We start from the raw sequence: 22,331 nt of genomic DNA, 5'->3' as shown, positions 1-22,331 counted from the left end.
GTGGCAGTACCACTGATTAATTGGATGGCCTTAGAACATGTTGTTTAATCTTGCTGCACCTCTATTCCCCATATGGATAATGAAGATAATAATATCTGCCTTAATGGGTTGTTAGTCTATTGTGTAAACTAATGATTGCCCACTGCCTACTACAGTTTATGCCACTTTAGTTAATGTTAGCACCATTTTTATTCATGAGAACTAGTGAAAAAGGTTGTCTTGGCTTGGCTAGTTGGCTCTTCGTCTTTTATCTTTCTTTCTTGCCGTCTGTACATGTTCCCTGTCACTACCACCAATAGAAGAGGAAGGAAGTTCAAACTCAGGGTTCACAATCCTTATTGGAATATTCACTATAAAACAGACATTGTCCAACTCAAGTGAGATACCCTATAACCTTGTTTATTGCAGGCCTTCTCTTTGTGCTGCTTGTGAAATCAAGTATTTTTTCATCTACTGATAGAAGTTAATGATTTATATAGAGGTGAGAACCTATGTTCACTTAAGGGATTGGCATTAACAATTGAAATATAAGTGGTATCTAACTGATTAACTTGGTAATCATTCTTTCCTGCTGGTAATACATCTTGTTTGTTTTCCCTTTTCATCTAAATCCAGAAATGTTCTTCTCGTATTTGTGTATGTACATGTTGTCTTGCCCTTAAATTGCCATTAATGCCCCATTTCTCCATCCCCTCCATGGCATTGCTAAGCCAGTAGCCATGTTCTGGGCAATGCTTGCTGCTATACGTTGTCTCAGGGACACCTGCCACATGAAAACGTAGCCATGGATGTCCACATGTTTCTCATCTTTCCCAATGCTTCTTACTTCTTCAATTTTAGAGACCTGTTCGTAGTCTCGTCCTCTTTGGCCAAAATTTCCAGTGAAGAAGACATAGGAAACCTTAATACAGACCATCTCTAAGTTATCGAGATAAAAAAAAAAGGGTGGCTTTGAAGAGTTTTAAAAGCTAAATATTTCTACGAACGCCTTTAATAAATGCTTACTTTCTATAGGGGATACATAGATGTCTGAGACTCCTTGTGAAGGAAGAGTTCACAACCTAGTAGGGAAACAGAAATAAAAATAAATTGATAATCAAAGCATGCCATGAACCTTCCTATAGTAGAGGGAGACTGTGTGTGTGTGTAGAGAGAGAGAGAGAGAGAGATAAACTTTATCTGGGAAAATCTTGGAATGATTCATGAAAGTGGTGAGAGTTAAAGAATGGATGGAAATTTGACAGACTTCTACAGAGGAATGGGCCACAGATAGTATTCCAGTTAAGTAACGTAAAGAATTGATAACTCCCTTCCCTCAATGTGTGTGAGTGTGTGTACATGTGTACATATGTGTTTTGGGATGAGGGAAGGAATTGTAATGGGAAATACATACCTGAGAAAATTGGTTGCAGCCATACTTTTAAGGCTATAAATGCCACAAAAACTTATTTTCACTCTAAACATGCCAAGGAAATAATATTGTCGGAAGAGGGAGAGAGAGAATAGGGAGACTGTGTTTATATCTTATTCCTATCTGCTTAAGCACACCCTTGAAAGAGGAAAGGTTGTTATTATCCATCAAAATCTTTCTGGTGAAACAGTATGTCTGTCAATCTATTCCCACCCAATTTGAGGCCCTGCACACAGATCCATCCCTTACAGCAATGACCTTTCTTTAAAAGGCAAACCTGGCCTGACATCACTGATATTTTGAATTCAGCATTCAGAGCTTTAGAGAAATTTCTCTCTGAAGGAGAGAAAGTGTGTCAGCCCTGAAGTGACAGCCCCCTGCATGCTGCTGAGAAAGATATGGGTTTTTGTGATAATTTGTGGCAAGGGCAATTTCAGGGAACAGAAATGATCTGTTGGGTAAAAGCACAATTTCTCTTCAAATTTTCTTCAAGGGGAGTCTACAAACAAGCAAGAAACTGAAATGGCTTATATTTTAGTTTGTGAGGAAAAGAAGCATCTAAGAAGATTTATAGGCACGAGAACATACTGATTTGACTATTAGTTATACAAAGTGTCCAGAATTCCTTGCATTCTGATTAGCTGTGTGCCTAGAGTAAGTTGCTTTATAGCAGTGATTGTACAGCTGTACATGATTTCCATGGTGATTTGATATGCATCGTCCCATTTAATCTTCCTGGCATCCATAGAAAGGATGATCACAAAGCTATCAATGGAGAAGCTATAGCCAGAGAGGCCGATGCCTTTCCCAAGATCACACAGGTAGGAAGACGCAGAAACAAGACACTGACTGAATCATCTGACCCAGGTCCAGTGCCCTGTGTGTTTCAAAGTCACTTCTCTAGGGATCCTTTTCTTCTTCTTTAAAAATAGAGGACTGGACAAGAATAATTGTTTCAGAAATTGTTTGCAGACTAGTAAAGTTTGTATTTGTGATTCATAGTCAAAAATCAGTGCAAAGTCTTCTTTCTTGCAGAATCAATATAAGCAGCGCAACATTGAGGTGTGGGGTGTATCCAGAGCCATGGGGTGCTTGGGCTGCTGGGATGTCCTCCACTGTCCCACCCCCGTGCCACTGTGTACTTGGCCTGAGAACTGTCACAAGAACTCACCCGGAAAATGATCACCCATCCCATCTCTATCCTAAGCCCCATCTCTTCCACACCCTTCATTGCCACTATGTTTTTAAAACACATTTTTTTTTTTGCCACGATGTTTAAAAACCGCACCATGTTTATGTGAAGAATTTACTACAACATATGAAATATGTCCCTATTTTTCTCTTACAGCCATAAACTCACAAACTAAAATATGCAAAATCATAGCCCCGAATATTAATTATAACTATGTAGCATACTATATGGAGAGCAAATAAATTTTAAATCTAAAATGATAATAATAATTTTACAATCATCAGTCACCAATACAAGATATTCCTAAAATGGCAGAAATTCCAGATAGCTTGGTCTTTACAAATGAATGTGAATATAAATTGTATTTATACTGGAACTAAGGTAATCTCTAGGAGCTGGTGTATTACAATGTCCAAGCATTTGTTATGTCCTTGGTAACTTGCCCATCTGTCCATACCTTTGCAGTGTGGAGCTTGAATACTTAAACCATTCTTTTCACCAGTGGACATGAGGAGCATCTAAAAAAAACTATGCAAAATAGAAAGAACAGAGTGGTTCTTTTTTTCTCACCTTTAAGCACTGTATATTTCTGATTCTCCTTGTATAGTTTCATGCCTGTTCAAATTTAGCCTGAAAAATTCCAATTTATGCTTAATGCATGAAAAAGACCCTATTCCAGTAAATGTACTTTTAGATTTCAGAAATCACAGAATGAGAATACTAATATAGTCATTCACCTAGAAAATGTTTAATGCAAAAAGTAGCATTAATAATAACAAATATTTTATATAAAGAATTTATTTTCTGATATTTACAAGTATTCATTACGCAAAACATGAGAAAGTCTTGTTTTTTTAAAAAATGAACTTTTTATGTTTCAAGCATATTGCTTACATAAAAATATAGAGAAAATATACATAAGCCAAGGTCAAGTGAGGAAAACAGTGAGGACTGTAATTTAAATTTAAACAGGCTAGAATTGGAGATAGAGGGCAGCAAGATGAATTAGAGCACAAACCTTGAATCTAGACTGCCTGAGTTCAAATCTCAGCTTGTTCACTTACAATCGTACGCACTGGGCAAGTGATTGAATATTTCCCTTTCTCATTTCCCTCATTTTTCCCATCTGTAACATAGGGATGAAAACAAAACTGATCTCATAGGTTCACTATAATTATTCAATGAGTAAATCTATGTAAAATACATAGACCCTGCCAGGCACTAGTAAACAATAAATGTTACCTTTAAAAATTACAAACATATCTACTTAGGCTGGATGTTCTCATCCCTCAGAAGCCAATCTTCTACCTGCATTCATGTGAATTGGACTGTCCTAATAACTTTATATATTGGCTTCCAGAAGAGAGCAGAAATGAGCAATTCTAGCATCATCTGTCCCCACCACCACAAATGCCATTACTTCTATCGGCATTTCTAATACTGCACCTTATTCTCAACATGTAAATCTTTTCCTTTCAATGGGAGATGCTATTACTCACTAAGCTATAAGTTCACAACTGAGATGTTGAGGTGAACAGGAATGTCTTTAGTTGTGAAGTGTGTCAGACGCAGTTTATTATTCACAATGACTCAAGCGCCCAATTTCATCAACTTACTTTTACAAATAAGGGTAGTGTCCAAGTGATCTCAATACCTTCAGTCCCACTCAGTTGAGTTCCAATGAGCTTCCTCAAGTAGGAAGGAAGCAAAGATGTAAAATTCTATTGAATCCTACAGTCTGTGGATTAAACACGTCACATGATGGGTATATCGATGCACAAGTGTCACACATGTCAATGTCACCCTCATGTTTTGCAGAAAAAAATTTAAAGTTGACAACTGCTATCCTAAGCAACATGTTAATAGGGATATATTACAAGTTCTTTGCAGACTGGAGAGGCATACACAGATGTTCACAGTTATTTTGAGTAAATATATGTTACAGAGAGAGAGCTCAGACATGACAAGTCTGCCTACTCCAAAGGACGGAAGAGAGTTTGGGGCTGTTATCCTGGACACAGTGTCTGTGGTAATAAGCCCTTCTCCATCGTCTGGCACATCTGGATTAGGCTCACTTGCTGGCCCATCAATAGCAAACACTCTGCATACAGAAAAATATACCCCAAAGGATCTATGCTTAATTTGCTGCCATTTTAGGTACATGTCAATCAGTTATTCAGATTTAATGGTGGTACCCATTAAGTGTGGAATATCAGGGACTTGTCAAAAAATAAGCTAAATATACTTGATACGAACAAGATTTTAAAAAAAACATGAAACCATCTGGCCTGAACAATGGCTCCTTTGATCTCTGCAGATCGTTCAGTGGGAAAGAGGGATTATATGTAATATTTTTATGCTATAGAGAATGAGTTTAGTAAAATGCAGGTGTGAGTAAGATAAATATTTATAATTTTTAAATGGGTAGCATTTAGATAAAATATTCATATTAATAGGGTCATGACAACTTACATTTGCTATGCAAAGAGCATTCAAAATCAGTAGTTACTAAACTAAAATTTACTGGTTTTTATCACTGAATAAATTCACTGATTTTTTATAAGGCAGATGATTGATGAATTCATTCAGATATGTTTAAAAAAAAGAATACTATCTGTAGAAGCAGAATCTTGCAGTCACACTGCATGAAAAGTCATAGCGTCACAATCTTATATAAACCACTCTCAAAGGCAAATTAAACAACAAAGCAATCTATCAAACAAACTCTATTTGGTCAATGTAAGCAGGACCCGTAGGCATAACTACTCGTTAAGTGGCCTCAGCATTAGTGAACTTGGCTTTCAGAGGAGTATATATGCTTAGCTTGGAAAATTGACCCTGTGATTTTGGTACACTGCCAGCTGGTGTCGTCAGCCCTATGCAGGCCATGGATGCTAAACTCATACATGCTGAGCTCCAGCTGAGCTTTGTCACCAACCCTCTCTGCTCTGGCCCCTTTCAGACTGATGACTGGGCACATCTTCACTGAGATCACTCTGCTCCCTCTAATACTAACTAGCTGTACCTACTAAGTTCTGCTGGAGTATTTCCCTCACTGGTTCCAGGTCCAGCTGTGCAGACCCAGTTGGTAGGATGAGAGAGAATATGTGTGTAAGCCTAAAAGCTGGGACATCTCCTAGTCCCTGTCCCCCCTGGAGAGGCCCAGACGTATTCCAGCTCTTTCCACTCTGCAGCTTTCACCTCCCCAAAGACAAGCCAGTCTCTCCCTATACCCTGACATGGGAATTTAACACTCCTACTCACACATTCTTCCCCTCCCTCCCAACGACTGCTCTTTCCACTGAGTCAGACCTACCCTAATGTGTGCAAGCTATACCCTTAGTAGGCCTACTGAAGTTGATGCTGATTTTATTTAAAGAAAAATGAAGGCACATTTTGGCAAAATTGACGGGATTTGCTGGTGGATTGGATGTAGGAGAAAAGGAGAAGAAAAGAATAAGCAGTAATTTTTTGGCTTGAACAGCTGAGTAGAATGGTAGTGCCATTCTCTACCGGAAGATAGATGGAAGAGTAACAGGTTCGGGAACAGACATAATTTCCAGTAAACATGTGTTGCTTTCATAGTCTAAATATATGTATGTTAAGTATTCAGAGATGTTTAACCCTGTCTTTGCTAAAACTACAAAAATTAGCCAGGCATAGTGGCACGCGCCTGTAGTCCCAGCTACTTGGGAGGCTGAGACAGGAGAATCGCTTGAATCCAGGAGGCGGAGGTTGCAGTGAGCTGAGATCACACCACTGCACTCCAGCCTGGGCGACAGACTCCATCGCAAAAAAAAAAAAAAAGTTTAAGCAACTTAAATTAAAAAAGAAATGTGAAGATGTTTTGTAATATCTAAATTTGTGATTGAACTAATTGCAACAGCACAGAGAGAAAGACATCTTTGAAAGTGAACTTTGATTTTGTTAAGTTTGTTATGCCCACGAGACATTGAACGGAAATGGTGAGTTGGCAATTGGAATTGGATATGCATATTTGAAGGAGATAAATTCAGAACTAGAGATTATGCTGATGGAATGTAAGGCCAAGGGATTGTGTGAGAACACAAGAGGGCAGAGTTCCCAAGACTGAAAAGTTGGTAAAGTAGAAGGACAACCATGAGAGAATCAACAGGAGTAAGCCACATGCTAAGATGTCACATAGATATGCAGACAGGGACGTGGCTACCATCTTTACATCTGAGTGGTCTTTGGTGACTTGGTCTGAACGAGAGCAAAATCACTAGACTGATCATCAGCCTCCTAACTATTCTCCCAGTCCCCACTTTAGATCCCCCGCCAAACTACACAGCAACCAACGCCCACTTTTATAACTTAAATCCTATCAGTCATTTGCTTTAAAACTTTCATTAGCTTACCATTTGAACTTAGAATAGAATGTAACACCCAGGGCTGGAATTAGGGTAAGGTGAGGATGGCACTCAGGCACAAAATTTAAGGGGCTACCCAAAATCTTGGTCATCAAGATAAATATTTGAATGTAATATTTAAAGAAACAAATTAGCAAACTACAGCTCATGAACCAGTTGCTTATTCTTGTAAATAAAGTTTTATTGAAACCAGGGCCAGGATTAGGGTAAGGTGAGTAGGGAAGATTCAAGTGCAAGGTAAGAGCTGTCTTTACTTAAAATCTTGACATTTTGTTCATTGTAGATTTTATTTTGCACTAATTTTTATTTTTTGAAATATTGCATTATGTCATTTATCTATAATACTGAGTTTTTTGGTACCACCTTAAATTTTGTCCAGGAGACAAAGTGAGGCATTCATCTCATCCTTGCCCTGGCTCTGCCAACCCCTTATCAAGGCCTATACTTTCCAGTCAACTTGTGTAGCTTTTATGGTCAGAGAACATAAATATTAGTTTATGCTTTCAAAATTTTTTAAACAACTTAAACCCAAGTAATATGAAGGTGTTTTTTGTAGCAGTACAGAGAGAAAGGCACCCAACTTTAATATATGGAAAGATAAAGATTCAGCTTATTTTCCAAATGAACCTGCTCTTCTTTATGCAGTGAGTACTCAGCAAGGCACATGGATTAATAACAGCAGGAGAGCCATTTTTAGATAAAACTGATGATGCTTTCATGGAAAGGTTCCAGGCAGATTAAAATTGTATAAGACATAATGCTTTTTGACTGCTTAAATATGTTATGGTCATAATTTTATTTTGTGATTTCAACAGAGAAAGAAGGTTTTCCTTATTTATTAGGTTATCAACTGAAAGAACCAGGCAGTTTTAATTTCTTCATTCATCTAATAAACTCAAGTTACTATGCTGAAGCATGAAGGATCTTAGAAATCCATTCACAAGCATATTTTTAAGAGGGCATATGGTTTGGGGCTTGATTAACAGAATAAATATTTGTAGGTTTTCCAAGTTAACAAAAAACTGTTTTCTTTCTCTTAGTCTTTCCTGCCTCTACTATGCCTTATGTTTTAAAGGTTGGTTTACTTCCTCTGTGAATATAACATTGTGAATAAATGAATTCCGCAGAGCTTATAAACCATTGGTTCTCATCTTAGTTAAGCTTTTATATTAGAGGAGATGTGTCTATCTCAGTTTCCCTATGTGAGACTTGGAAATTGCTAAGGCAAAATGCTGTCGTCATTACAGATGGCAATAGGTTATCCAGATATTACCAATATGACCCTTACATCCATACAAGATTATTGGTAAGAAAAACACCTGGGTGTGTCCCATGCACATACACAGCCCCAACATACCTGCCTCCCTGTTCAGTAGTAAGTTCTGTCCTCTGACCAGATGATGGCTGGCATGGTGGGGGGCAGCTGGCAGGGCACCCCAGGCTTGTTCAGATGGCAGCTGGGCAGAAGTATAAGGACCTTCTGGAGGCACGCAAGGCTTCTTGAGGACTAAGCTGAGAAATTCTACCATATTCTGTTGGTCAAAGCAAGTCACAAGATTAATCTAAAACAAGGGGGAGGAAAACAAACTTTACTTACTGATAGAGGGACCTGAGAAGTCACCATTGCAAAAGGACTTCATTATAAGGAAGAGAAGAATTGCAGCCATTTTGCAAACTACCACAATTAACTAATAAAGTTAGAAAATCCACTCAATTACCTATAATAAAGTGGTACTTTTTAACAAAGTTATTATGGAGGAAGAAAGGGAATGAAGATCTGTGGGAGAGAATATTTGTGTTGGGGGCGGGGGGGAACTTGCAACTGCAGAATAGTGATCATTTGATAAGACCATGGAGAAATTGAAGCAGATTATGTTCCCATCTGGGATGATAATGATTGACTTGCCCTGTTCTTGATATTTATGTGAAACTGAAATAAACTGAAATTGTTGGCCTAAGCTTCAGAGCGATTCAGGATTTGTTCAGAGGTAGAAATTCTAATTTGGCTACCTGCCATCTCCAAGTTTAGATAGCTAATTGCTCCAGTTGGAGATTCTTATTTTATTTTCTTGTATCTGTTTATTGAGTGCCTGTAGGGATCCAAGAATTTTATATATGTCATCTTATTTAATCTGATGATTAAACAACCCTCTGAGATAGCTGTCATCCATGTTTTATATGTGTAGGTACTGAGGCTCAGAGCCCTCCAGTAACTAGTGAGGGCCACAGAACTAGTCATCGGTAGAGTCATGACTCTTTAAAATATTTCCCCTTATTCTGAGTGTCGTCCTATAGCTTTACCCTTTTGAATTATACTCCATTTTTAATATTTAATATTAGAAATAAAAATGTCACAGTCTAACTCATTGGGAAATAACTATTCCATTACAAAAAAAAACAAACAAAATAGAAATTCCCTTAGATCTCCCAGGATGTTTAAATGCTTATTTGTGGATTTTTTTATTCAGTAGAGAGAGCAGGTAGAAAGAAAGTATTAGAATCATCTGCCAAATGAATATCCATTGGCAATAAAGGTAAATTCAACTTACTAAAATTTGATTTCCTGTAAAACCAGTCAAGAATGTGTGCATTGACTATAAGAGGGCATTGGAGGAAAATAACCTTTTTCTCCAACTCATTGCTCTCCAGTGGTCTGAAAGTCTGTGCCCACACAGAGGTTAACAATTCTCCAATCTCACCTGACCTATAACCTCAGGCCTGCAGGGACGAGACAGCCCTGGGTATGGCCCCCAACTTTACAAGGTATTGCATCTGAGGCCTTGGGCTATTTACTCTTCTTGCTGAGCCTGTCTTTCTGCAGCAGTAAAATGGATTGAGAATCCTTATGGAGCTATAAATATTAAATGAATAATGCATTTAAATCAAGTAATTTGAATGCTAAGTGTTATTGATTTCCCTCTCACTGTACATTTTTCAACAGAAGCTAGCACAAAATAAAGCACAGCAAGCAAACTACCCCCCAGTACAGGTGGACTTCACTGGTTGATTGTTCTTTTGCATTTGTGTATTCCACACCTATCCTCTCCCACCACATATTTATAAAACAACAAAGTGTGATGGGAAACGGCATTTTACCAACACAGGTTCTAACCTCAGCCCTGCTCACTGAGTAAACGCTGTCTTTATGCCATCCGGTTGCTCCATCACTTTGAGCTTCACTTCCTTCCAGTTGTGAAACAAAGATGCTAAGGAGATACTGATCGTTCTAAAACTAGGAAACAACTATGTAAAACACCACATACTGTGCCTGGTACTTCTCCATGCCTTTATTTCCTTTGGTATTTACAAGGAAGTGTACCCATTTCCAAAATGACCAGTCAGGTAAAAAAGAGACTTTTTCTCATTTGTTTTGGGTTTTTCTGCTTCCCCCTTGTGCGTTTTTTCAAGGTGAATGCAATCACAGATGTAAACCACCCTCAAGACTACCAAAGCCTACAGAGGGGCAACGGTTAGAACAAACACAGTTGGGCAACATTGGTGCCTGATACCCAGAGCAGACCTCCGGCACCCTGCCCAGTCTCTGCCCACTGAATAGAGTTGGACCACCTGCAGTGACATTCAGATCTTTTTCCTGAAGAGCTTGAACTAATTGAGAACTTGTCAGTGTGAGTAAAATACTTTGTGCTGCCTTCTGCTCTGTTCTTTGCCTGTGCCAGAACCCATTTCAGTGGCACCAGGCTGTCAATTGGATGGGCTACATGGGTCCTTTTGGAATTCCTCCTCTCCATCAGTTAGCATTTGATACTAACACTATTAGTGTTATTTGGATATTATTTAGGCTTTCAAGATACATACCCTTTGGATGCTGGAATATATTCCAAATAATTTTTCCCAATATTATTCCAAATAATATCTTCCAGCTTCCAAAGGGTATTTTGAAAGCCTTAAATCAGTGATTCTTAATACTTTTAAGACTCTGATGAAAGTTATGGACACTCTTCCCCCTGCCTCCTAAAAGTTTATTTACACACAAAACTTGACAGTGTCAGAAATTTCACAAACTGTCCCCCCACCTAAATTCAGACTATAGTTTCCAAATTAAAAACCCTAGCACCGGCCAGTCATCATGGCTAACACCTGTAATCTCAGCATTTTGAGAGGCGAGGCAGGTGGATCACTTGAGATCAGGAGTTCGTGACCAGCCTGGCCAACATGGTGAAACCTTGTCTTTACTCACTCTGTCGCCCAGGCTGGAGTGCTGTGATGTGATCTTGGCTCACTGCAACCTCTGCCTCCTGGGTTCAAGTGATTATTCTCCTACCTCAGCCTCCTGAGTAGCTGAGACTATAGGCACCCACCACCATGCCCAGCCAATACCAAACAGCAGTCAGCAAATGGGTACTTTTGTCTAGAGCAATTTTGTTTTTAATGAACTAAATGACTTTTGTTGATTTGCCCTCAGGGGTTGGTTGCAAAGTACGGAAGGGGGGAGATCTTAACAAATAAAACAGATACTCTGTATTACATGTATTTAATAACTAACCATGGGGATAAAAGTGTAAACACCAAGAAGATTAACCATGTCAAAAAATAAACACCAGTAGTAGATGTTAACCTGCTAAGGCAAGAAGTCACCTATTGCATACATACAAAATGTGCACACATGGTTGTTATGACTATATAGAAGAATGTCCATATCCTGAGAAGATAAACATATGAAATGTTTAAAGGCAGAGATGTCGTGGCGTCTGCAGTTTACTTTAAAATTACTCATAAAGAATTATTAATATAGACGTATTGGTAAAGCCAACATAGAAAATGTTAAAAATGAATCTAATGGTGGAACTCTGGCTATTCTGAGCTTTTCGTATGTTTTAAATTTTTCATTATAAGAACTTGGAGAATGAAAACTCATTATTTTGAGAGAAATGTCAACATAAGCACAGTCTTTCACTTCGGAACTGGATTTTCTTTCATTGGCAAGTGTCATTTTCCTATAGGTCCAGTATATTTTTTTGTAAGTTAATTAAACCCTTTCCAAAGATATCCAATGTTCCTATAATTTAGTAAGTAGTAAACTTTCAGTGATAATATTATGCAGTATTGTATGATTATTAACAACATTTAAGATGCTCTCTGGGCGATAAGCTTATGCCATGGGACCTGCTACAAAACAAAATGCCCACCAGAACCAACTTGAGAAGTTTCTATTGGCTAAAGCCAAAATTTCAGAGCCAGCAGTAACTAAGAAAAAAACCTTTTTAATGGGATATTGCTCATGTCATTTTTCCCCTAATTCTAGAACAGATTTTTAATTCCAACAATGAAAATAGTGCTGAACATTTGGCCAAGAAGTTGGTGCTGACTATAATATATAATATCAGTACCTCCTGGCTTCATTTGACAGTAATGCAGTGAGGACTTCCAGAGCACATCTTTTCCATCTCTCTGACTGTGAGGCTACATCTGTTTTCAATAGTGCACAATTTCCGTTGCTCTATTGACAGATAACAGATAAGATATGTCCTAGGAGACCACAGCTACTGTCTGGAACCAGAATTTTTATTTTAAGGGTAAATCTCCAGCATCATCAATCCATTACTACTTCATCAGCAAAAATTGGGTGGTAACCTTACTTAATGGTAGATCTCAATTTCATCTCTATTTTTGTATCTTATACTTTATAAGATTAGATAACTCTTGTCTTAACAAGATTAGAAAGATGCATGACATTGAAAATAATCATTTATTTTTTAAATCATGTAGTTTTTGTTCAAAGCAATGCTAATGATTAAAGCTCCAGGTTTCCCTAAATAGTTCCATAAAGATTAGATGACTTCTATTTTCTGAATACATTTTGTTCTGTCCCACATAGAGGGTGAATTCAGTGTGTTTTATGTTTACTTGGGGAATGCAAAGAGAGATATATGCCTTAGAGCAGGCAAATAAAGTCATTAAGAGGCTGTGGTTTTGGCCGGGTGCAGTGGCTCACACCTGTAATCCCAACACTTTGGGAGGCTGAGGTGGGCAGATCACCTGAGGTCGGGAGTTTGAGACCAGCCATGACCAACATGGAGAAACCCCATCTCTACTAAAAATACAAAATTAGCCTGGCATAGTGGCACATGCCTGTAATCCCAGCTACTCAGGAGGCTGAAGCAGGAGAATTGCTTGAACCCAGGAGGTGGAGATTGTGGTGAGCTGAAATTGCACCATTGCACTCCAGCCTGGGCAACAAGAGCAAAACTCTGTCTCAAAAAAAAAAAAAAAAAGAGGCTGTGGTTTCAAGTTAGGTTGCCTGCATTTCAGTCCCAGTACCTCATACTACCTGTATTGCTGTGGGTGAGTTAGTTAACCTCACTCAGCCTTTTACCCCTGATCTTTAAAATGGGTATATTTGCATCCATTGAGGTACAGATAAATATATGGCATAATACCAATGGAAAAGCCATAGGCAAAAAATGGACCTTGACATACAATTATAAAACATCTAGGAAAAAAATTAGAAAATCTTCAACACGGAACACTAGGAGTGTTCACTAAGTTCACTAAGTTCTTCACTACTACAGAAGTTCTTAGACTTGCTACCTAAAACTGATCCATAAAAGGAAAATTTGATGAAGTTTAACCTCATCAAAATTAAAAACTTTTGCTCTGTCAAAAACCATTTTTAGAGAGTGAAAGTACACATTAAAGACGGGGGAAAATATTTGCAGACCACATATCTGACAAAGGACTTATATCTAGAATATACAAGGAACTCACAAAATGTAACATTAAAGAAGCAAACAATCCAATTAGAAAATGGAAAAATATATACTCAAACATTTCACTGAAGAGATACACAAATGGCAAATAAGCACACGAAAAGATGTTCAACATTATAAACCATTACAGAAATTCATGCTAATACTACAATAAAGTTGATCACCTGTAACCCCAGCTATTGAGTAGGCTGAAGTGGGAGCATTACTTGAGCCCAGGAGTTCAAGACCAGCCTGGGCAACATAGTGAGATGCTGTCTTTACAAAAATAAAAATGAAAATAAACATCTATGATACCACAATGAGATATCACTGCACCTTTAGAATGAATAAAATTTCAAAATGGTGATAATATCAAATGCTACTAGAAAGCAGAAACACTTCATCATGCACACATTGCTGAGAAGAATGTAAAATGCTATAGCGCTCTGGAAAATAGTTGGGCAGTTTTTTAAAACAAAACATGGTCTTACTGTATGATCCAGCAATTATACTCTTGGGCATATAAAATTGGACATGTTTACACAGAAACTTGTACATGAATATTCATAGCAGCTTTCGTGACAATAGCCCAAAACGATAAACTATCCAAATGCCTTTCAACATGCAGGTCATTAAACTATGGTATAGCCATACCTTGAAATATTACTAAATAAAAAGGACCAAACTGTTGATACATACAATAACTTAGACCCTAAGGAAATTATACTAAATGGAAAAAGCAAACCTGAAAAGTATACATATGATATTTTTCCATTTATGTAACATTTATGAAATTATAGAAATTAGTAACAGATTAGTAGTTACCAGGGATTAGCAGGCAGGGGTGGGAATGGGTGTAGACAGGGGTGGCACAAGAGAGTCTTGTGATGATGTTATAGTTAATTATCTTGATTGCAGTGGTGGTTACATGAAGCTACACATATAATTAAACTTCTTAGAACTACACACACACTATGCACAAGCACAAATAGGTGCACATATAACTGGTGAAATCTGAATGAGTTCCATAGATTGTACCAATGGCAACTTCCTAGTTTTAATATTGTACTATAGTTGTGCAAGATGTTATCACTGGAGGAGGTTAGGTAAAGGGTGTATGGGACCACTCTATACATTTTTTTACAACTACCTGTGAATCTATAATTATTTCCAAATAAAAAGTTATTTAAAATGTTTCCTAATAATACCTGCCATAATCCCACCTGGGATTATGAATGAGCATTTAGCCCAGTATTTCAACTGTAGTTAGTGCTCGATAAAGGTCAGCAAAGATTTTATATATTAACTGCTGCTGTTGCTACTTAATTGGAAGAATGTGTCTTGGAAATGAGATTCAGGTTAGAATATACACTCCGTGAAAGCAAGGATTTGGGCTATTTTGGTCACTGTTTTATCCCTGCACCTAGAAAAACATAGCACATATAAGATGCTCATTAAACATGTGATGAAGAATGAATGGGTGATTTTTTAAATGCCATGAAGGAGGATATTTGGCAAATGGAGCAAGAGGGAATAACATAGTAATATCCCAGCTGAGCACAGATAAAATGACAATTTGCCTGGACTCCCTGTGAGAGCGAAGGATGGCAGATGGAGTGAAGGGAGTGAGCTGAGATGTTGAGGATAAGTTTGAATCTTAATTTGACTCACTCTACCCTAAACTGCATCAACCCCAGGGACAATTGAGAAGGTAACTGTCCTCATGTCAAGCCCCACTAATGGGACTCCTAGTCCTTACCATGTACTCTGTTTTCCAGCGTGGCCAGGTGTATCATGGTCAACACCCAGTGGAACTGTTTCTTCCTGCCACATTCTCCACTTCACTGCATGGTGGGCCTATTCCATTCAACCCTTTCACCAGCCGAAACAGAGGACCCCTACTGCACTCACCTCAGCCATTAGTAGTACAGGGCCGATTGGACCACCAAAAGAAAGACTGGCTCTCTCAGGTTAAAGGACCGATACAACAGTGTCTGGGCACAGGGTCCCAGGGACGAAGCCAGAGAATTTTTTAATGACGCCACCCACTCTGTATTAGTCAAATAGTTTCCGCTGACCCTGCTGTAGGCCCCAACACAGGACCCAGTCACCTCAATTCTTTTGTGCCTCATGGTGAGTTTCCTGCATGTTTGAGAATCCTCCTTCCTTTCAAAGCTCTAGTCTCACCACTTGTAATCAGCAATCAAAACTTCTGTATTTGCAGAGCATCTGTGGGGTGGCAGCACACTGGTGGGCAAAATAGGAAGTATAAAGATGTATAATATGTAAAACCCCCTCACTCAAGGAGCTTACAAGTCCAACGAAGCAGGCAAAATGGCAAACACAAGCAATCGGGAGCATTGTGAAATGATGACTTTAAGTAACAAAGGAGTTCAAAGAGAGGGGGTTTGATATTGTTGCATTTCCACAGGAATGAGGAAACAGTAGCCTGGTCAGAGCACACATCCCAGATACCTGGGAGGAGACTGATTCAAGAAGCAGTGGGTCACTCGCATTATCAAATGCCAAGAGGAAAGTGAGACAATTCAGTGTTGGACTGAGAAGAAGCTATTTACCTCCAGTCTCATTATGGATGAGCATATGGGCTCATTAAAAATATATAAGATCTGATTTAACTTATTTATTATTAAACATGCATTTACTGAGCATCGAGCACCACTATGCTAGGTACTGTGGAATAATATCAAATGAAATAGACATGGTCTCTGCCCTCAGAAGAGTGCTCAATAGTGAAAAAGAGAGATGAGACAAATAATACAAAAGAATGAACAAGGGAGGAAGTGGGGAGGAGGGGACACACAGTGGGAATGGAATGTGGAAGTAGCCAGGCAGTGCTTGAAACGAACTTGCTGCGTTCCACTTTTATAACTCATCTTCGTGACATGAATGAATTTAGCTTCCTCTTGGCCTCTCTTGAGAAAAAAGAGCGATCAAGAAGTGAGCCTGGTTCTCATTATCAGTGCATTTTCAACGGAAAATGTTATATGCTTGATATTTGTGCCCTTTATTTTTCCCCAAGTTTACTTAGATTTGCATTTATATCATTAAATATTTAAATTGGGTTTATATGATGTTTTGCTTCCTGGAAATTCCAAAGCTAAATTCAGCAAATCTGGCGTCTGTATTTTCCTACCTACATGGAAATTGTGCCAGAGTCCTTTTGGAGTCAGGTACTGACATAGTGTCATTGAAATTTCTGAGATTGGAAGTTAAATGTGGTGAAGAATTAATCTGCTATATTAATGAGACTGCACAGTTTGTAGCTAGAAAACTGTAAATATGAAAAGTTATATATATCAAAATCACTATATTACATTCAAATTGAGGGTTTTGTTCTCTTTGAGATTCAGGGTTTCTTATTTTTTAAAAAATCTCGTCTTTTTTTAAAATAAAAGATTAGCAAAAAAAACTTCTTACCGTTAATATTATCTAAAATTAAATTACACCTTCAATTATATCAGTTTTAAAATGCATTTTAAATATCTAATGCCCTTTGCTCAATGAATTCTATTAATGTATGTGTTGTTTATAATTTTATAGACACAAGCTTGTTCTTTATACATTTATAGTCTTTGCCAGCTTCTCTCCAAACAAGAATAGATGCTAAATCTAGAATTAATAAATGTGTGATAAAGTGTGATTACAAAAGTAATGATTAGGCCACAGGTAATCCTCTTAAGTATATTCTTAAATGTAACACTTAATTTTAAGTGATCAAATAATGAGTACCTACCCTTTCTATCTAGTTAATTTAATGATATAACATATTTATTCTGAAATACAGGTTCCATAAGGACAGATATTTTTGTCAAGTTTGGGCCACACCTAAATCCTAGGAACCTAAAAGAATCCTTGGCCATATATAAGTGTGCGATAAATATTATCAAATAATTACTGTTAAATGAATGAATGAATTTTCTTTATTCAAAACTTGCCATTCACACTGTCTCACTGAAGCTTTAAATACCAAGAGTGATTATTTTCATTTTTTGAGCTTGTTCTTTCCCTGAAACAAAGAAATAGCACTAGTTCCTTAAAGTGTCAGAAATAAAGACTGAGCCCACCCGAACTTCCAAATAAACTAAATATAGAATAATGTATCATGACCGCAGTGATAACGGGGACCACCAGGGGGCCCCTTTTTTTTCCCACCTATTACTGAGCTATCGACTCCTTAATACAAGTCAACTTGATATATGGAGCAACTCATTTGCAGTTTTACTTAAATCTGTGCCGTTCTGAAGGCATAAAAAGTGCCTCTGTGACCTTCAAGAGACAGAAATAATAATAGTAAATCATGACAATAGTAACTGAGTCTAAATAATGATGCTGGAAGAGACAAAATAGCCTCTGTAACTTTCTCTACTCTCAGATACTAGTTTTTTGTACAAAATGAACACAAATAAAAGCTTTCATTCTAAATTCGCAACAATCACTTGCCACTATTTTCTCACCTCCATTGGAAGTCAGAGCTCATAAACAGCTCTTAATGTACGTGAACTGTTTTTTACTATATTTGAAGTTGTGTTATCTGCAGCTTCCTCACAGGTCACTGCAAGGAAAATGCCACTTTCTCATTTCCCCAACACTTAGGAAGGCTCTGGAGCCCAACCGTCTGAGTTCGTATCTTAGCTCTGCCACTTGCTGGCTATGTGGCCTTGGACAAATTGTCCCAACGCCATCAGCCTCAGGGTCCTCCTGTGTTAAAAGGGGGAGTATGTGTTTATAACACCTATAATTGTGAGGATTCGATGAGATATTATATATATATAACATTTGGCACACATTATTACTGAAATCTGCCTCATTTGCTATATAGTATTCTGTAGTTTGTTCCACATCAGCATTTGATGGACCTTTTTAAAAAATCACATCTTCCAGGCTTGCCCAACCCGCAGCTCGCAGGGCACAAGTGGCCCAGGACAGCTTTGAATGTAGTCCAACACAAATTCTTAAACTTTCTTAAAACATTTGAGTTTTTTGTTTGTTTGTTTTAGTTCATCAGCTGTCGTTAGTATTAGTGTATTTTATGTGTGGCCCAAGATAGTTCTTCTTCCAGTGTGGCTCAGGGAAGCAAAATGGTTGAACACCTTCTGTCTTAGGCACGTTCCTTAAAAGAAGTAAGGCAACCAAGACTTAATAGATGAATGCATATTGCGTTCTTTACTAGTCAAAGGAAATTTGTGTGACTAATGCCAGAACACCACTAGCAGATTGTGTTTGATTGGCGTATCAAAATTGTTCATTAGCAATTGTGAGAATTGCTAAAATGGTACAACAAAGTAAATTAAGAACATCTGGATTTTTCAGGGGAAGGCAAGAGATAGCAGTGGTAGTTGGGTTGTTAATTCCTAAATTAAATGAATTAACACTGGTGCTTAGTATCCTAAGTACAGAAATAGCCTGAGGCCTTTCTTGCCTCTCTTTCTCCATTTGTAAGATAAGGATTACTGTCTTCTATGTACGTACTTAATAAGAAAGATTAATTAGTCCTTTAAGAGGTAAACTTAAATAATCACCATTACTATTAATTTACCCAGTGGCACAAGCAGCTGAGGAGCTCTGGTAACTGACACAGAAGCACACAGTTCTGTTCTGCCTGGGTGCTCTCACTCACCCAGGCCTCTTAATTGCATTTTAAGTAGCCACAGTTAGGGACCATGGAAGGCACAGAGGTGAATCCTGTCCTCAAGGATCTTACAACTTCCAGGATTAGAGAGGTTAACTGAAGAGGTTGGGTAAAATATATTAATACATTCCATATAGCATATCAATTCTGTGAGAGGCATTGAAATAATTCATTTTTAAAAGTTTGTGCTAATGTTCCAGTGGGGTGCACAAGATAATTATTTGGGATGCAAGAAAAAATATTAAGACTTCTATTTGTTATCTTTTTTAAAAGAGGGAAGAAATTAGTCCATGTTTATATAATGGTTGACAGTAGCACACAGATACATAAGTAGATAGTCTGGGAACAGTGGCTCACACCTATAATCTCAGCACTTTGGGAGGCTCAGGTGGGAGGATCACTTGAGGCTAGGAGTTCAAGACCAGTCTGGGCAATATAGCAAGACCTTGGCCTCTAAAAAAATTTTTTTTCTTTCGTAATTATCTGGGCATCATAGTGCTTTCCTATAGTCCCAACTACTTGGGAGGCTGAGGCAGGAGGATTGCTTGAGCCCAGGAGTTTGAGGTTGCAGGGAGCTGTGGTCACACCACTGCACTCCAGCCTGGGCAACAACAGAGCAAGACTCTATCTGATAATGGTATATGATCAAGAAATTTTGGAGATTCCGATTACAATTGGAAGTCACCCTGGCCCCCTTGCCTTACTGAGTATTCCATATTCCAAATTGTTCTTTAAGTGTCTCTAAACAGTTTATCTTCTACTCCTTCCATATTGGTGAAGATACCTATTCTTCTCAAACTTTTTTCTACTATCTCAAATATTTCATGATCATGAAGATTATTCAAACAAATCATCAAAAGGCTTTGCTTCCAAAATGTGAGCTTTCATTACCACACTTCTTACTTAGATCATTTCTACCCCTTCTGTCCATCCCAGTGTATTTCTTTAAACTGGATTGTAAAGTGGGTACTCCTGCACCCTGGGCTGTCCTCGTCAGCACTTCATTGTTCTCTGAGATTCCTTCTTTGCAGAAGGGCCATGATTGTGGGATAATTACCCAGCAACCAGTCAAAGTAATTTGAATTTAAATATTTCTTTCTTTCTCTAGGAATTGATTTAATCTCCCCTCTCTTAATGTTTTAGGGAATATGTTAAGACACAGTAAAAGGAGGGACGAAGAGATGAGTTTCCATCTGACTAAGAGGTGGTAGGGTGCCTTTCCTTTTACATTGCAGATTTGAGGCCTTTGCACCTTGTATCTAGTCTTTCAATAGGCTTTGAGGTTTATTCATCTTTAACAAGGAGAGACATTTTGAATGTTTTTATTTATTACCATGGTGTATTGAAAGAAAAAGGAAACATCATTTTACACTTTCATATTAATTTTTTAAATGAAAATCAGTCACTCAAATCATTCCTCACCAAATCTTTCTGAATTCTAAGACATTAAAATTCATGTCCATTGGAATATTGGATTCATATTTTAATCATGGGCATATTTGTTTCCAATTATATTTTTGACAAAATAATTATATGTTTAAGTTTATTTCTATAGACTTTATAATGCTTCCAGGTCGTTGGCATAACCCATTGTAGGCACATTTTACAGGACTTGGTGGAATGTTAAAGTGGTGGAAGTTTATGGCTGTTACTTAGCTTTTGCAACAAATTCCTTATTGTTCCCCTATATCTGATGCCACATCATTGACCAAAAAAAAGCATCCCTTAGTTTACACACTTGTATTTTGGCCTGTGAAGTCTTCATGGTGACCCATTTGATCATGTGATTTGTAAGTAGATAATTACCAGAGTGAACCATGGACTTGTTAGTATCCTGTTACTGAGTGGCACTGAGGCAACTGGACTACAGTATTGGCCTAATTTTTGTGTGTGTGAAGTGGGACTGGGGGCCTGTATGTGGTGAAAGGCTATATACAAAGTTCCATCAAAACTACACTTTATAGTCAGCAAAATCATTTCTGGCTTTCAAGGATCAAAGGAAGAAAGAAGATTTAAGGATGCTGGACTGATTTATAGCGTCAAAATACTATCTAAATGGGCTATGCATTTTATTATCTGGGGTGGAAGCATAAATGGACAATTTCAAAACACCTATCAAATAAGTAGCAAAATTCCTGTATAGAAATGGGATTTCTGGCAGGGCACGGTGGTTCACTCCTGTAATCCCAGCACTTTGGGAGGCCAAGGCAGGTGAATAACCTGAGATCGGGAGTCCAAGACCAGCCTGGCCAACATAGTGAAACACTGTCTCTACTAAGAATACAAAAATTAGCTGCACGTGGTGGTGGGTGCCTATAATCCCAGCTACTTAGGAGGCTGAGGCAGGAGAATTGTTTGAACCCAGGAGGCGGAGTTGCAATGAGCTGAGATCACGCCATTGCACTCCAACCTGGGCAACAAGAGCAAAACCCCATCTCAAAAAAAAAAAAAAAAAAGGAATTTCCACCAGGAAGGATAATAGAGATTAAAGACATCTTTCAGTTGCTCAATTTAAGTGCAATCACCATATGACTAATTTGAGTCATTGAGAAGGGGGCCAGTTTAATTGAATAAAGGTTTGAATTACAGAATATTTTCTTGTAAGTAGAGAATGGCCTGACAAAAGTCTTGCTTTCATGAATGGAGAGGGGAGTCTGCGTTGGCACACCAAAACCCTGACCTGAGACCTTCAGGATGCAGTTTATTAATTTTTTTTTTTTTTTTGGATTTCAACATTTTAATTTCTCTGGAATATAAGTCACTTTTGCAAGCTAAAAAATAGAATCAAACTAAGGCGATCTAGTCCTGTAGGCATCCAGGCTGATCCTTGGAATCATGAGCAGAATGATGGCGTAATACAAGGTGCTAGCAATAGGGTTATAAACTCTAAATGATAACCACTTATCTACGTGTTTCATTAGGAAACAGTCAAAAGTCCAGCCATTAAAGGAATAATCTACAGAACATTTGATTTACTAGG

General features: G+C 38.0%; 1 protein-coding gene across 1 annotated transcript in view; it reads left to right on the top strand.

Moving 5' to 3' along the window:
* The window catches only part of SLC24A2 (solute carrier family 24 (sodium/potassium/calcium exchanger), member 2), a 289,987-nt gene that overhangs the window by 156,522 nt on the left and 111,134 nt on the right, over positions 1 to 22,331 (top strand). The window lies entirely within an intron of this gene.

Source organism: Mandrillus leucophaeus, unplaced genomic scaffold (assembly GCF_000951045.1).
Source record: "Mandrillus leucophaeus isolate KB7577 unplaced genomic scaffold, Mleu.le_1.0 Scaffold415, whole genome shotgun sequence".
Taxonomy (NCBI): Eukaryota; Metazoa; Chordata; class Mammalia; order Primates; family Cercopithecidae; genus Mandrillus; species Mandrillus leucophaeus.
Note: the sequence above shows the minus strand (reverse complement) of the source record. Positions and strands in the feature narration are given on the sequence as shown.